This window comes from Terrapene carolina, unplaced genomic scaffold (genome assembly GCF_002925995.2).
Source record: "Terrapene carolina triunguis isolate 2854851 unplaced genomic scaffold, T_m_triunguis-2.0 Scaffold62, whole genome shotgun sequence".
Lineage (NCBI taxonomy): Eukaryota > Metazoa > Chordata > Testudines > Emydidae > Terrapene > Terrapene triunguis.
In genome coordinates, this window is record NW_020664413.1 from 25,098,845 (window position 1) to 25,107,818 (window position 8,974).

An 8,974-nucleotide genomic window follows, 5' to 3' on the forward strand; every position below is an offset into this window, starting at 1 on the left:
TGCTTTGTGATTGAAAACACGTAATGCGTAAAAGGCTGTTGTGGCAAAAAGCAGATGTTGAATATTTAAGAAAAGTCTTTGCAATTTATAATCCAATGAGGTATTAATTTACATAAGCATATTGTGGCTCCAATCTTGTAAGCCCGAGGGGATGAATCAAAGTGACTTTTCTATGAGTTTATCTTGGCAGCACAAATGTATCTGAATAAGTTTTTCTTAAAATTCTAATAACAAATGGTAAAAAAAATAGAGGAAAAGCTGTGGGAAGATTATGAAAGTATAACAGTACAGATATTTACTTATCAGGTGCAGGATTCAGTGTCTTTCAAAAGGAAGAATGCACATGCACCTTTGCTTTTATAACATATGTATCTTCATGGTAGCAAAGATGAGTCCCCAGTGTTCCCATTTCTGATAATGAGTCACTAAAAAAAAGGACCATGGCCCAGTTCCGGCACCTCAGAGGGAAAATCAACTTATTCATTACTGAGCATCAACTTTTCTTCTACTCACACATATCTCTAGAAATCCACATTTCAAAACAGAATTGCCACATGTCACCTCTCCATTACCAAAACCTTCACCCTTCATTTGCTTTTGCCTGGACACTGCAACTCCCTTATTACAGAATCAGGACTGGAAGGGACTAATTATTATCTAGACCATCCCTGATGGAATGTCTTGCCTCAGTTCTCCAGACTACATCATATTCAGGATGCCTTTTTACCCATACAAGAATAACAACCCCACAACCCGTGAGCACATCACTCTTTTCCTCAAATGATGCTCTTGGCTTTCCATTCAGTTCAAATTGCCCCTCTTGTTTTCAAAATCTTTCATAGTCTTGCATAGTCTTCATGGACACGGATGGTCCAGAGTTTGGGGTGTTAGCCTGGTGTTTGATTTCAGTGTGAGGAGGTGTCTAGGAGCTTTGAAAATCCTACTAGGTGGCCATCTGTATGTTTAGGTGTCTAAATCCAGCCTTCCGTCCAATGGCAGATTAATGATTTTGCCCCCCCTAGGCCCTGAAATAATTGCCGCCCCCGGCGGCTGGCCCCATATGAACTTGTTTTAGTTTTTTTAGTTTTAGTCTGTATAGCGCAATTTCGGTTATCGCGCAGGACCGCACACATGGATTCAAAACGCCGTGTTCAAGCGGGGGTCCGGTGTATATCAAATTTTTATTTTTTTAGTTTATGTTGATACAATGAAAGAAATAAAAGTATCTGAGTAGTAAGTAATTACATTTGTTTACGCCTACACCTTTGAGCGGCAAACTTATTAATTAATTCTGTATAATCCAGAGAAGTTGTTAGGTCCTTTTCAATTGTCAGGAGAGAAAGGGAGTTTAATTTTTCTTCACTGATATTAGCCCTCAAGTAGTTTTTCACCCTTTTTAAAGCCGAAAATGATCATTCTGCTGAACAGTTTGTAGCAGGTGTGCAAACGAACATTCGGAAGGCAATATCAAGATTTGGATATACTGAATGAATGTTTTGATTTCGAAGAAGGCTGCAATATCTTATAATGACTTCTTTTCATTTTCAGGAATTTTGACACCTTCCAAATACGATCGAAAATGTAGACACTCATTCACAAATGATTCTTCTAAATCTCCTTGGTAGCATAGCTGTAATTTTTTAGCATGAACTGTTATAGCTGCTGTTGAAGTATTGGGAATGTTAGAGAGAAACTGAAATCTGCTATAAATTTCTTGATACGCATTACTTCTGCATTTCAGTTCAGAACATACAAGGTCTAGTATTGTTAAAAAGGTATCTACTTTAAATTTATCTCTACCACACATTTCCACTTCGACTTCGCGTGTCTCCTCAGCTTGCAGTTTACGCTTTCTTTTTCATTTTGTGTCAAATTCGTAGTCTTCAATTTCAGATTTTTCTTTGGCTTTCTCTTCGTACATATCAAACAAGTCCCGTATAGAGTTAATGTATCCTATTAGTGAGTTGTAGAGCTCTACAACTGTCTGTATATCAATATAAACATTTTGCAGTGTTTGGCTAGTTATATGAAATCTTTCCAAGAGTGAGCTCCAAAATACAGCCACAAAAGCTGCCTCAAGTCGATTGAGTTTTCGCTGCAGGCCTGCAGCTTCATTACGTGTAACAGGTTTCCCAGTAGCATCTTCCTTCATTGTTTTTAAGGCTTTAATTATAGCATTCCAGTTTTCACTCAAATTATGACAAGCTTCCACTCGAGATGACCAGCGAGTCTCAGAAAGTCTTTTTATTACTTTACTGCCTGGCTTCAAATTAGATAGTAAAATCTCCCACCAGTGAGTAGAGGCAGAAAAAAATGAATAAAGATGTTGGACAGTTGAGAAAAAAATGAACATGCTTCTTGACAACTTTCTGCTGCACATACTCCAACCAGATTTAAAGAATGCGCAGAACAAGGCACATACACAGCATAAGGATTTATATTCTTAATTCTTGCTTGCAACCCGCTATATACACCAGACATGTTAGTGGCATTGTCGTACGACTGGCCACAGCAGTTTGCGATATCTACTCCATAACAATTAAAAGTTGAAAGTACAGCATCAGCTAACTGTTCTGATTTGTGGCCAGTATTTGGTAAAAAAACAAAGAAACCTCTCTACTGGTATGCCATCATCGTTTACATATCTCCGTATAAAAGCCAATTGATCAACATGAGATATGTCAGGAGTTGAGTCAATGCTTATCGAGAAATATTTGGCTTCTTTTACTTCTTTATTAATAATTGAGATCACATTTGAAGCCATCAATTTTATAAATTCATTACATGTATAGGATGAAAGATAAGATACGTTACCTCGACCTTCATTTCCATAACGTGCAATGTGACTTGCTAAAAATGGGTTGAATTCTGCGAGAAGCTCAAGGGCCATCATGTAATTGCCATTATGATCCAAATTTTTCCACCTTACCTCTAAATGCAAGTCCTCTGCTTGAAAGTTTCTTTACCACTGCTACAATCCTTTTCAACACATTTCTCCAATACATAATGTCTTCTTCCATTTGAAATTTTAAATTCATATCAATTCTTCCAGATATCTCGCCTCTCCTCACCATTGTCAGTACACACGTTTTATGTTCAGTCGAATTTTCATGTTCACGTAGTCGAGTTGATATGTTTTTCCAATTATGGTATCCACTCCTCGCCAGACTAGAGATCCCTCCAAATAATCGACATGGGGCACAAAACACGGCTCCTTTGCTCTCTGAATATACAAGATATTGCCGTGGCTTTACTTCACCATTTAAAAGATGTTGTTCAAACACATTTTTTGTTAGAACACGCATTTTATCAGTATATTGCCTTTTTGAGTTAGTAAAATCACTATCGATATTTTGTTTAATACCATGCGTTGATAAATACTCAATTGTAGCATCATTCAATATCCATTGGGCCGGGTCGTCACTTATGGTAGATATTCCAATATCAGATTGAATTTCTGATTGATGTGATTTGCAGATCTCTGCAGTATTGTCAAAGATATCCAGATCAACATGATTCCCGGTAGTCTCTGATACACTAGTATTTGGAACATTTTCTTCAACACTAACCGCAGCTGGAATTTCTTCATTAGTTTTAATATGTACTTTATACACATCAATATTTTCACTTTTTACTTCACTACTTCTTTCAACTTTTTTTTCTGTCTCACTGTCGGCACTAACTGATACAACAAAGGAATCAATTTTGCGCATTTTTGCTATCATTTCATTTTCCCTTTCTTTCTTCTGTATAGCATTTTTTTGAACTGAGCACTGCTTAATTTCTTCCTTCCAGTCATATTGTTAATTAACGCTTAGGATTGTCGTCGTGACTCCAGTCCCGAGTATGTTGCTTACTAAATGGCGTCTCCATCGCACCGTCATTGGTGGTTTCAATAAGTGCTATCATGATTGGTAGAATTGCGGCGCGCAATGCTGCGATTACAAAAATTCTGGGCTGCTATTTTAAATTTGCCGCCCCTGAAAATTTGCCGCCCTAGGATTAGGCCTTGTTGGCCTAGGCGATGATACGCCGCTGCCTCCGTCTCTGTCCCTCATCTGTGAAATGGGGATAATAGTACCTTATCTTCCTTACCTTATGAGAATAAATATATTAAAGAGTCTGAGGTGCTCAGATATTATGGTAATAGGGCCATTGAAGGTGGATCTTCTCTCTCTTTATAACTTGGTTTGATTCCCTCTGCTTGGCAGTTGTTGACCTCTTCTCTGTCTCGTCACACAATCTGGCCACTATTGGTGTGAGAATCTTCTCTACAGCTCCTGACATTTAGAACAGCTTTTTGTATTTCTTCACCTTGCCAATTCTCCCATCTGTTTCCAAATTTCATCAGTAAAGGTGTCTTTCCTCCCTTTCCTAAACCTGTTAATTTATCCTTCTATATACTTTTCTATTTATTTTAACCATCATTTAAGCATGTGATTTAGATACACTGTTATGAAATATGGATACAAAAGGAAAATATACTATAAAATGGAAAACATAAGCAGGACACCTTGCAATATTGATCCTCTCTTTTTGTAGATAGCTGCATTAGAAAGTGTTAAAAACTAGTGGAATCAGCATGCTCAAGGACATGACTGCTATCCACATCAATACACATGCTGATTATCTTGACAGGGCTGACTGTAAATCAGCTGACATATGTACAACCAGCAAGTGAGAAAATGAATGAACAATGGTAACTGTTGCCTATGAACTGATCAGTGATTTTTCAGCAGAAGTTTACAGTCAGCCTTTGGGCCCTACTCTTCAGCATATGCTGAAGTACATCCCTGTTCAGGAAAGCACTTAAACATGTGCTGAAGTGCTTTCCTGAAGAAGGTGTTTTCCTGAATCAGGGCCTTAATCATGTTGAGTAGCACCTTACACCACAGGTAGTCCTACTTATATTAGTGTGACAGAATCTGACTCCTAAGGATTAAAAAAAAGCTTTTGAACTGAGCACAGCCACTAAATTGGTGATCAGAATAGTCCATAAAAATCCCTCCTCAGACTCCTAGGAGTCAGTTTTCCTTCCCAGAATATAGAGTCCAAATCAGCTAATTAGTGAAAAGAAAGCTGTATAATATATTATTTCCAAAGCATATCTGAAAAGTCTCATGTACAGAAAGCATTGCACAATGAGCTATCTTCCATCTAAAGTTGCAATCTGGTAACCACCCAAAAATTCAATGAAAATGGGACCTACATCCTGTCAGTTCTATTCTAAACAGTTTTCAGAATGATCTCTTCACTGCTATTGCTGTTGTTTTTACTGTTCTGTTAGCTGCTTTCAGCTCCATTCCTTAAATGGATAATATTTGTTTACAGAGAAGTAAAACAATGACCTTTATCAGATTTCAGAACAGTTTTTATTTATTTTTTAAGTAAAACTGGTTTGCTTGGATTTGACCTTAACTAACTTTTTTCTTTTTTAATAGGAAGTCATTATGTTCATACAACTGGCAGAATGGACAAAAATCCCACAGCTGGAATCTATGTTTGACATAATTATGAATTACAGATGTTGTCTTTTTGACTAATGGTATTCTTCACCAGTGTGGGAAGCCTCCAGAGTGGACTAAAAAGCTGTGTGTGTTTCTTTGGGGATATGTGGGGATTTTCATTTTTTGGTAGCATAAGTGAATTTTTAACCATCTATGTTTAACCATATATATTGAAGAGAGGCAATGTGGCATGGGCAGAGGTTAGGATGGAAGACCAGATCCTCATCTGGTGTTAATCAGCATAGCTGCATTGAAGTCAATGCAGTTATGTTGATTTACACTCGCTGAGGATCTTGCCTGTAATGTTGGCTGAATCTTCTCTTGCTCAATAAAGGCTCAACTGTGGTAAGAAGCTGAACACTTCTGCAAGGTGCTGAGCACTGTCAACTCACACTGATTGCAATGCATGTTTGAGGGCCCTTTGCCCCTTGAAGGATTAAGCCAGAAGGTCTCTACCCAGCTATTAGTGAAGTCAGTGGGAGTTTTTTCATCCACTTCAGTGGGAGTTGGATCAGGCCCCAGAGTAGATTATGCAGATTTCTTCAAGGACCAAAGGATTTGTACTCCAAAATGAAATGCTGTGTTGGGGCAAATGTTTTGATACACCTTTACTTACTCGAGGGGACATGGATATTTTCATTTAAGGTGTCAAACCTACAAATACATTTCCTTTTCTCTTAAATATCTTAGTATTGATTTCCGCACATTAAAAGTTCTAGAAAAATGTAATTTCAAAGGTGAGGCATCTGCCCAAATAATGTTCGTACACTAGTGCTCTGAATAATTATATTTCAGTCCCATATCAAGAACAAAAAACACAGTCCAGGCCATCCATACTTTGGCATGTGGACAGAGAAGCAGACTGAAGATATAAATAAATTAGTATTATCAAGTAAACTGGCCCTTAATCCAGACCATATTATGGACCATTGAAAACACTGTGTCAATTTTGCCTCTGAGTCAATACCCCAGCATACTATTGGGAGTTACTATGCTACAGTAGGTGCTATCTTTAAGCTGAAATGTAAAGCCAAGGTCTTGGCCACCTGTGGCCAGTAAAGATCACAGGGCACTTTTAGAAGAATAAAGGTGTTGTTAACTCCAGTACCTCGTCCATATTACAATTTGAGTAATTAAATTACATCTTGTCCTAGCTAAAATCCAGCTTTACAGTTTTAGTTGGATATGCTGAAATATTCTTTGTTGTTTCCTGTGCAGATTCCATTATTCACCTCAGAGGTGACTGCATTTCATTAGAGGGTAAAATGATCTTTATATATTCATTATCTACTTCACAGATGTCTTATTAGGATAAATTAATTAATATCTATAAAGTGCTCTGACATACTCACATGAAAAGATGCTGTGTGCAAATGATAATGTTAGTACTAGAGCAGGAAAAACTATTGGTAGGAAAGCTTCTATTTAATGGATTTAGCCATTTTATTCTGTACACCAGACAACCATGAACAGACTTTGACTATTGTAAATATATTCATTATTCAGAGTTGTGTAACGTACATTTATGTAAACATATTTCAACATATGGGTTGTATATGAGTTATTCACTTCTACCATGTCTTTACTATTTGGTATTTTTTGTGCATCTACTCCAAGTTACCTGGTATTGTTTCTACTAGCTAATAGTTCACAAGTATTTTTTTCCAGAATTTGTGCATCTCTAAAGATTAAGGTTATTTAGGAATGATAAACACACATGAATTCTATGCACAAAATATGAGATATTTCCAAAATTGCCTTACGAGTTTCAGGCTACCCAGTCACTAGTAAATCATACTTTTTCTGGAAGATGATACTTCTGGGAATGTCAACACTGATCCAAAAAAATGTATTCATTGGCACTTGTGTAGAAATCCTTATTTTGAAAATTGACATTCCTCAGAATGATGTCAGTTCATGATGTAACAGCCCAAGAGTATTCTTGGGAAGCCCAAGGGCGGAAGATCTTTCAATACATATTCATTTCTAGTAATACTTTTTTTCCATTATTAGCATCTGTACCCTATGGATCTACTGCTTTATTTATACAATACATATTCATAGAATTCCTGAATTCTAATCCCAGTACTGCTCAATGTGTGGCCTTGAACAAGTCACTTAACTTCTCTGCTCACTTTTCTCATGCAACTCCCTCCCTGCACAGTTGACTTTGTTGGGGGTTTTACAAAAGTAAGGCAAACATAATTTAGCTCTCAAACAATAATGTACCTCACATGGGTGTTGTCAAGTTGAATTAACTAATGTTTGTTCAGTCCTTAAAACTTTAAGATACTATGGGTGTAAATCAAGTGGAGCAGAGTTAGGTCAATGCTGAATCCTTTAGAAAAACCCACCCTTTATGTGCTACCTATTATTATAGTATTGGCTTAGATTGTCCGTGCAGATGTATGCAGGATAAACCCATAAGGGAAATCTGAAATTCTGGAAACTCCATGAAATTTTCCTCAAAGTTTTTCCTTCGAATCACATACGCGGTGAGATGGGATTTGCCCATTTGTGGAAAGAACATCTTAGCCCCCATAAAACCTGCCAGTTCCTGAGGCCAGTATGGATTTTGGGAGAGCCTCATGCTTGAAGACCCTGGGCCTCTGCAATCTTCCTGAAGCCACCCTCCATTCAACTCCCCACTGTGGAGATGTACTGCCAGAGGCTTCCTTACTTTCTTCTGGCCTGGAACCTCAGAGTGAATTAACCCTCAGAATGAATTAAACAGTACAAAGGGAAAATGTGCTTGGGTTATGATATACTCGCGATTGGAGTGTACATCTAGTATTGTCTATTGCTTTACAGACCTGAATGTGTCAGATTCAGTACTCTTCTGGAATGGGTATGGTGGGTGTAAACTTGGGTTATAATGGACATTGCATGGTCTACTAATCTTTTCCCAGAATATATGAAACGAATGGCTAGAAGGGAGAAATGAGATGTCCATGTCTGTTTCTTATTTTCTATCAATGTGCAGAAATTATGTTCACTTTCACTGTAGTCAAACAAATAAGCTAAAAGACAAAAAGTTGACATTTTTCATTGGAACACTAACAGAAACAATTTCCTGTACTCTTATTATCCAGAGACCTTAGCAAGAGGGCCAACAGATTTATGGTTTAGTGAAAACTACCCCTTCACTTTCAAAAACAGCCTCTTGTGCCTCCACTGTAGTGCTTCCATTGTTAAGAATCACAAACGCCTCATTCCTTCAGCCCACGCAGCATGCCTCAGTCTTGGTTTGCTTGTTCTTTTCAGAACTGGATTATGAGGAACTACGGATAATAAGGTTTTTGCCCTTTAAAGAAAAAAGTGGGGGGCATTTTTAAATCTCTTTTTTTGTTTGTTTTGTTTTGGTTTGGTTTGTGGCTGGGATAAAATACTAGGCAGCAGAGAACTCTACAAGGTTTTAAGGTTATTAACCCCCTTGCTTCAAAGTGAAGGCACTTTCCCGATTCCTT

At 37.6% G+C, this 8,974-nt stretch overlaps 1 pseudogene; it reads right to left on the reverse strand.

Annotated features, from left to right (window-relative positions):
* Positions 1-1,241: 1,241 nt before the first annotated feature.
* Positions 1,242-3,713, reverse strand: LOC112108616 (annotated as a pseudogene).
* Between the last annotated feature and the right edge of the window lie 5,261 nt (positions 3,714-8,974).